Genomic DNA, 8,240 nt, shown 5'->3' with positions numbered 1-8,240 from the left:
TGGCAGCGGTGTGTGCTGGCTGCAGGGGTGGCCCGGGGCGGCTGCGGAGGGCCCCCTGAGTGCACCTACCAGTAGTGGCTCAACACCCTGGCTGAGCCTCCGATGTCCCCGGGCAGGACCCCAGGAGGCCGGGCACAGACCGCCGCTTGCCCCCTTTGCCGTTTGACGAAGCTTGCACGGTCGGAAAAAGTTTCAAAGTCCCAACGGGGAGAGAGGGTTGACGGCGAGGGGGTGCTGGCTGCTCCAGGGGCCGGGGGGAGCCCCTGGAGGTGGGACTGGGGGTGTGGAGGGGCCCCCTAGGAGCACCCAACAGTCGTGGGTCAAGACCCTGCCTGAGCCTCCGGTGTTGCAGGGAAGGACACCCAGGAGGCGGGGAACAGCCGGGGCAGCCCCCCTTGCAGTTGAACAAAGTTTGAGGAGACAAGTCATGAAAATGACAAAGTCCAAACGCTCCAGGCGTGCCGGCCAGGGGGGCGGACACGGCTGGCCGGGCCGGCGGTGGCTGCAGCTGCCGGGGCTAAGCCGAGTGTCGATGCAGGTCCTGAGAACCGGGAAGGGGACAAACCGGTGGCTCCAGGCCGGGTTGGAGTTCCAGGAGGTCGGCAGGACTCTGGAGGTTTTCCCCTTGGCATTTTCCCATTGGCCACAATGGGGGAAGTCAAAAAAGCACCCCCAGCAGATGTATGCAGAGGGGCTGGCTGGTGATGGGGAGCGGGCTGTTGGCAGCGGTGTGCTGGCTGCAGAGGTGTGCATGGGCGGCTGCGGAGGGCCCTCTGAGTGCACCTGCCAGCAGTGGCTCAAAACCCTGGCTGAGCCTCCGATGTCCCCAGGGAGGACCCCAGGAGGCCGGGCACAGACCGCAGCCTGCCCCCTTGCCGTTTGATGAAGCTTGCACCGTCAGAAAAGTTTCAAAGTCCCAACGGGGAGTGTTGAGGGCGAGGGGGTGCTGGCTGCTCCAGGGGCCGGGGGCAACCCCTGGAGGCTGGGCACGGACCGCGGCACACCCCCCCTTGCAGTCGAACAAAGTTTGAGGAGACAAGTCATGAAAATGACAAAGTCCAAACGCTCCAGGCGCCGGCCAGGGGGGCGGACCCTGCTGGCTGGGCCGGCGGGGGCTGCGGCTGCCGGGGCTGAGCCGAGTGTCAATGCAGGTCCTGAGAACCGGGAAGGGGGCAAACCGGCGGCTCCAAGCCGAGCTCGAGTTCCAGAAGGTCGGCCTGACTCTGGAGGTTTTCCCCCTGGCTTTTCCCCATAGGCCAAAATGGGGGAAGTCAAAAAAGCACCCCCAGCAGATGTATGCAGAGGGGCTGGGGGGTGATGGGGAGCGGGTGTTTGGCAGCAGTGTGCTGGCTGAAGAGGTGTGCATGGGCGGCTGCGGAGGGCCCCGTGAGTGCACCTGCCAGCGGTGGCTCAAAACCCTGGCTGAGCCTCCGCTGTCCCCGGGCAGGACCCCAGGAGGCCGGGCACGGACCGCCGGTCGCCCCCCATTGTAGTCCAACAAAGTTTGAAGAGACGAATCACGGAAATCACAAGTCCAAAAATCCCTGAGAACCGGGAAGGGGACAGACCGGTGGCTCCAGGCCGGGCTTGAGTTCCATGAGGTCGGCCTGACTCTGGAGGTTTTCCCCTTGGCATTTTCCCATTGGCCAAAATGGGGGAAGTCAAAAAAGCACCCCCGGCAGATGTATGCAGAGGGGCCTGGGGGGGGGTGACGGGGAGCGGGCTGTTGGCAGCAGTGTGCTGGCTGCAGAGGTGGCCCTGGGCGGCTGCAGAGGGCCCCCTGAGTGCACCTACCAGCAGTTGCTCTTGACCCTGCCTGAGCCTCCGGTGTTGCAGGTCAGGACACCCATTGGCGGGGAACAGCAGGTGGCAGCCCCTGCTGAAGTCGTTGGCAGAGATGAGTCTTTGAAAAAACGACAAAGTCCAAACGCTCCAGGCGTGCCGGCCAGGGTGGCGGACCCGGCTGGCTGGGCCGGTGGGAGCTGCGGCTGCCGGGGCTGAGCCGAGTGTCGATGTATGTCACGAGAACCGGTATGAGGGTGATCCTGGTCGCTCCGGGCCGAGGCACGGTTCCAGGAGGGCGGAAGGAGCGGGCCCGTTTCCCCTGATAGCGCCGACGGCGGTAAAATAAGGCCTCGCAAAACGTCAGGACGAACACCTTTTTTGCATATAAGGGAACGAGCGGTGTGCGGTCCTTGACAAAGTGACTATTTCTCAATGTGCTGAGGAGTGGGGACCGCTCAAAGTCAAAGCACCGCGGCCGCCCCTCTGCCACCTCCCTGGGAGCAGAGTCATCGAGCGCGAGGGTCCCCACTCCGCCTGTGCAGGCCGCGGGGCCAACAGGCTGGCTGGCTGCCCGGGCAGACCCCGCTCTCCGAGCGGCCGGGCCCCAACGTTCGAGAGGTGTAGGAAGCCACCTTGGGGGGCTGCGGAGGCCCCCCTGACACCGCATCCAAGCCCCTGCTGAGAACCCTGTCCTAGCTGCCTGCGAGGGCAGGCGGGACCCCCCAGGAGGCCGTGCACAGCCCGCGGCAGCCACTGCTGAAGCCCAGGGCAGTTGGCAGAGATGAGTCTTTGAGGAAAAACGACAAAGTCCAAACGCTCCAGGCGCCGGCCAGGGGTGCGGACCCGGCTGGACGGGCCGGCGGGAGCTGCGGCGGCTGGGGAAGAGCCGAGTGTCAATGCATGTCCTGAGAACCGGAAAGGGGACAAACTAGTAGCTCCAGGCCGGGATGGAGTTCCAGGAGGTGGGCCTGACTCCGGAGGTTTTCCCCTTGACATTTTCCCATTGGCCAAAATGGGGGAAGTCAAAAAAGCACCCCCAGCAGATGTATGCGGAGGGGCTGGCGGGTGACGGGGAGCGGGCTGTTGGCAGCAGTGTGCTGGCTGCGGAGGTGTGCATGGGCGTCTGCGGAGGGCCCCCTGAGTGCACCTGCCAGTGGTGGCTCAACACCCTGGCTGAGCCTCCGATGTGCCCCGGCAGGACCCCAGGAGGCCGGGCACAGAACGCCGGCTGCCCCCCTTGCCGTTTGCCGAAGCTTTCGCGGTCAGAAAAAGTTTCAAAGTCCCCACGGGGAGAGAGAGTGTTGAGGGCGAGGGGGTGCTGGCTGCTCCAGGGGCCGGGGGCAACCCCTGGAGGCTGGGCACGGACCGCGGCACACCCCCCTTGCAGTCGGACAATGTCTGAGGAGACAAGTCATGAAAATGACAAAGTCCAAACGCTCCAGGCGTGCCGGCCAGGGGTGCGGACCGGGCTGGCCGGGCAGGCGGGGGCTGCGGCGGCTGGTGCTGAGCCGAGTGTCAATGCATGTCCTGAGAACCGGGAAGGGGGCAAACCAGTAGCTCCAGGCCGAGCTGGGGTTCCAGGAGGTCGGCCTGACTCTGGAGGTTTTCCCCCTGGCTTTTCCCCATAGGCCAACATGGGGGAAGTCAAAAAAGCACCCCCGGCAGATGTATGCAGAGGGGCTGGATGGTGACGGGGAGCGGGCTGTTGGCAGCGGTGTGCTGGCTGCAGAGGGCCCCCGAGGTGCACCTACCAGCAGTTGCTCAAGACCACGCCTGAGCCTCCGGTGTTGCAGGTCAGGACACCCATTGGCGGGGGAACAGCAGGTGGCAGCCCCTGCTGAAGTCGTTGGCAGAGATGAGTCTTTGAGAAAAAACGACAAAGTCCAAACGCTCCAGGCGCTGGTTAGGGGTGCGGACCCGGCTGGCCGGGCCGGCGGGAGCTGCGGCTGCCGGGGCTGAGCCGAGTATCGATGCATGTCGTGAGAAGCGGTATGAGGGTAATCCTGGTCGCTCCGGGCCGAGGCACGGTTCCAGGAGGGCGGAAGGAGCGGGCCTGTTCCCCCTGATAGCGCCGACGGCGGTAAATTAAGGCCTCGCAAAACGTCAGGACGAACACCTTTTTTGCATATAAGGGAACGAGCGGAGTGCGGTCTTTGACCAAGTGACTATTTCTCAGAGTGCTGAGAAGGGAGTGCGGACCGCTCAAAGTCAAAGCACTGCGGCCGCCCCTCTGCCACCTCCCTGGGAGCAGAGTCGTAGAGCGCAAGTGTCCCCACTCCGCCTGTGCAGGCCGCGGGGCCAACAGGCTGGCTGGCTGGCTGGCTGCCCGGGCGACCCCCCTCCGAGATGCCGGGCCGGGGCAGACTGTGCAAACGCGCGCGGGCGTGTTTTCTTCCCCTGGGGTGGAGCCCTTCCACCCCACGCCGTCCGAGGCCCGTTGGCCTCGGGCGGCCTGCCTCCGAGAGTGGGAGAGAGACGGAGGACGGTGGCCCGCGGCGGCGCGAGGCGTCCCCGTTGTTCCACCACGACTGCCAGCCGGTCGATCCTGCCGGTAGCCTGGGCTTGTCTCCGCTCCGCCTGTCCAGGCCGCGGGGCCCACAGGCGGCTTGCCTGGGAAGACCCCGCTCTCCGAGCGGCCGGGCGCCACGTTCAAGAGGTGTACGGAGCCACCTGTGGGGGGGTCTGCGGAGGCCCCCCTGAGAGCGCTGATAACCCTGTCCTAGCTGCCTGCGCGGGCAGGCGGGACCCCCAAGAGGCCGGGCACAGCCCGCGGCAGCCCCCGCCGAAGTCCACGGCAGTTGGCAGAGACGAGTCTCGGAGAGAAAACGACAAAGTCCAGACGCTCCAGGCGCCGGCCAGGGGTGCGGACCCGGCTGGCCGGGCCGGCGGGAGCTGCGGCTGCCGGGGCCGAGCCGAGTGTCGACGCATGTCGTGAGAACCGGTATGAGGGTAATCCTGGGCCCTCGGGGCCGAGCTACGGTTCCATGAAGGCGGAAGGAGCGGGCCTGTTTCCCCTGATAGCGCCGACGACGGTAAAATAAGGGCTCGCAAAACGTCAGGACGAACACCTTTTTTGCATATAAGGGAACGAGCGGTGTGCGGTCTTTGACAAAGTGACTATTTCTCAGAGTGCTGGAGTGGGGACCGCTCAAAGTCAAAGCACCGCGGCCGCCCCTCTGCCACCTCCCTGGGAGCAGAGTCATAGAGCGCAAGTGTCCCCACTCCGCCTGTGCAGGCCGCGGGGCCAACAGGCTGGCTGGCTGGCTGCCCGGGCGACCCCCCTCCGAGATGCCGGGCTGAGGCGTAGGCAGCCGCCTCCATCACCACCACCCAAGGCGAGAGAGTGGGTCAACGGGAGAGCCGTCGCGGCCGGGGGACCCTCGCCGCGCCCATGTCCGGGGAAGGACCACAAGGGCCCTGCTCCCCGGCGCCCCGGCGAGCGGGTTCACCCTCGGCGCGTACGGCTCTCGAGGATGGGGAAGGGACGCGCGTGGGCGTCCCTCCCGTCCCCCGCGGAAGAAGGCGAGCGACTCTGCGCGTCGGGACACCCCGCGGAGCCCCCTGCGGGGGGAGTACTCCGGGGGAGAAGCGTGGCGCAGGGGGTGCAGCCCTTTCCCAGGCCACCGTGCGACGGCGTCGGTGGGGCCGACGCCGAGAGAGAGAACGATCCGGGCTCTCCCGCCTCAGGGCGGCCGAGAGCGGGGCACGGGCCCCACGTTTGGTGACGGTTTTCCCGAAAGCGAAGGACCCCCGCCTGTCCCCTCGGGCTCCGGCCGATGCGGGCGGTCCAGGGCGGGGATAGGGGACGGCGGCCTGCGGACGACGCGCTTTATCCCCAGAAGGAGCGAGGCATGAGGGGGTGTTCCACCCCCGCCGGCCGGTCTCGCTCCTTCTCCGGGCTACGCCTCGGCGGAGTAAAGACCCCCGGGTCAACGCTCCCGCGTCCGGGTGCCGCCGCGCGTCCCCTTCCCGCGGGGGGTGGATCCCTTCCACCCCTGGCCGTTCGAGGCCCGTGCGCCTCGGGCGGCCTCCCTTCCGAGAGAGGGAGAGAGAGACGGAGGACGGTGGTCCGCGACGGCGCGAGACGTCCAAGTTGTGTTCCCCACGGCGGCTACCCGGTCGATCCCGCCCGGTGGCCTAGGCTTTTCCCCACTCTGCCTGTCCTGGCCGCGGGGCCGACAGGCTGTCTGCCCGGGTAGACCCCGTTCTCACTGAGCGGCCGGGCCCCAACGTTCAAGAGGTGTACGAAGCCACCTCGGGGTGGAGCCCTTCCACCCCTGGCCGTCCGAGGCCCGTGCGCCTCGGGCGGCCCCCCTTCCCGAGAGAGGGAGAGAGACGGAGGACGGTGGTCCGCGACGGCGCGAGGCGTCCAACTTGTGTTCCCCCACGGCGGCTATCCGGTCGATCCCGCCCGGTAGCCTAGGCTTTTCCCCACTCTGCCTGTCCAGGCCGCGGGGCCGACAGGCTGTCTGCCCGGGTAGACCCCGTTCTCACTGAGCGGCCGGGCCCCAACGTTCAAGAGGTGTACGAAGCCACCTCGGGGTGGAGCCCTTCCACCCCTGGCCGTCCGAGGCCCGTGCGCCTCGGGCGGCCCCCCTTCCCGAGAGAGGGAGAGAGACGGAGGACGGTGGTCCGCGACGGCGCGAGGCGTCCAACTTGTGTTCCCCCACGGCGGCTATCCGGTCGATCCCGCCCGGTAGCCTAGGCTTTTCCCCACTCTGCCTGTCCAGGCCGCGGGGCCGACAGGCTGTCTGCCCGGGTAGACCCTGTTCTCACTGAGCGGCCGGGCCCCAACGTTCAAGAGGTGTACGAAGCCACCTCGGGGTGGAGCCCTTCCACCCCTGGCCGTCCGAGGCCCGTGCGCCTCGGGCGGCCCCCCCTTCCCGAGAGACGGAGGACGGTGGTCCGCGACGGCGCGAGGCGTCCAACTTGTGTTCCCCCACGGCGGCTTCCCGGTCGATCCCGCCCGCCGGTAGCCTAGGCTTTTCCCCGCTCCGCCTGTCCAGGCCGCGGGGCCGACAGGCTGTCTGCCCGGGTAGACCCCGCTCTCCGAGCGGCCGGGCGCCACGTTCAAGAGGTGTACGAAGCCACCTTTGGGGGGGCTGCGGTGCCCCCCGCCCCGAGAGTGCCTCCCAGGCCGAGGGAGCCCGGCGGTCGAGTGTCGTAGGAAAGCGCGTGCCACGGCTGTGTCGGTCACAGGGGCCAGAGGTAGTTTGGGCAACGGCTTAGATCCGTATGAAGCTCATCCTTTCCGGCCTGTTCTGGCGGCGGCTAGGCGCGCGCGCGCGAATGGCACGACGCCCCTGGTTCCAGCGAGGCGACGGCGCCCCGCACCCCACTCTCTGGGCCGAGCAGAGCCCCCGAGCGCAAGGTTCCCCGCTCCGCCTGTCCAGGCCGCGGGGCCAGCAGGCTGTCTGCCCGGGTAGACCCCGCTCTCCGAGCGGCCGGGCCCCAACGTTCAAGAGGTGTACGAAGCCACCTTGAGGTGGAGCCCTTCCACCCCTGGCCGTCCGAGGCCCGCCGGTAGCCTTGGCTTGTCCCCACTCCGCCTGTCCAGGCCGCGGGGCCGACAGGCTGTCTGCCCGGGTAGACCCCGCTCTCCGAGCGGCCGGGCCCCAACGTTCAAGAGGTGTACGAAGCCACCTTTGGGGGGGCTGCGGTGCCCCCCGCCCCGAGAGTGCCTCCCAGGCCGAGGGGAGCCAGGCGGTCGAGTGTCGTAGGAAAGCGCGTGCGCGGCTGTGTCGGTCACACGAGCCAGAGTTAGTTTGGGCAACGGCTTAGATCCGTATGCAGCTCAACCTTTCCGGCCTGTCCTGGCGGCGGCTAGGCGCGTGCGAACGTCACAACGCCCCTGGTTCCAGCGAGGCGACGGCGCCCCGCACCCAACTCTCCGGGCCGAGCAGAGCCCCCGAGCGCAAGAGCACCCGCTCCGCCTGCCCAGGCCGCGGGGCCGACAGGCTGTCTGCCCGGGTAGACCCCGCTCTCCGAGCGGCCGGGCGCCACGTTCAAGAGGTGTACGAAGCCACCTAAAGGGGGCTGCGGTGGCCCCCTGCCCCGAGAGTGCCTCCCAGGCCGAGGGAGCCCGGCGGTCGAGTGTCGTAGGAAAGCGCGCGCGCGGCTGTGTCACACGGGCCAGAGTTAGTTTGGGCAACGGCTTAGATCCGTATGCAGCTCAACCTTTCCGGCCTGTTCTGGCGGCGGCTAGGCGCGCGCGCACGTCACGACGCCCCTGGTTCCAGCGAGGCGACGGCGCCCCGCCACCCCACTCTCCGGGCCGAGCAGAGCGTCCGCTCTCGCTCCTTGGAGCAGAGCCCCCCGAGCGCAAGAGTCCCCGCTCCCGCCTGTCCAGGCCGCGGGGGCCGACAGGCTGTCTGCCCGGGTAGACACCGCTCTCCGAGCGGCCGGGCCGCAACGTTCAAGAGGTGTACGAAGCCACCTTGGGGGGGCTGCGGAGC

This window comes from Eleutherodactylus coqui, unplaced genomic scaffold, assembly GCF_035609145.1.
Source record: "Eleutherodactylus coqui strain aEleCoq1 unplaced genomic scaffold, aEleCoq1.hap1 HAP1_SCAFFOLD_197, whole genome shotgun sequence".
Classification (NCBI taxonomy): Eukaryota; Metazoa; Chordata; class Amphibia; order Anura; family Eleutherodactylidae; genus Eleutherodactylus; species Eleutherodactylus coqui.
Note: the sequence above shows the minus strand (reverse complement) of the source record.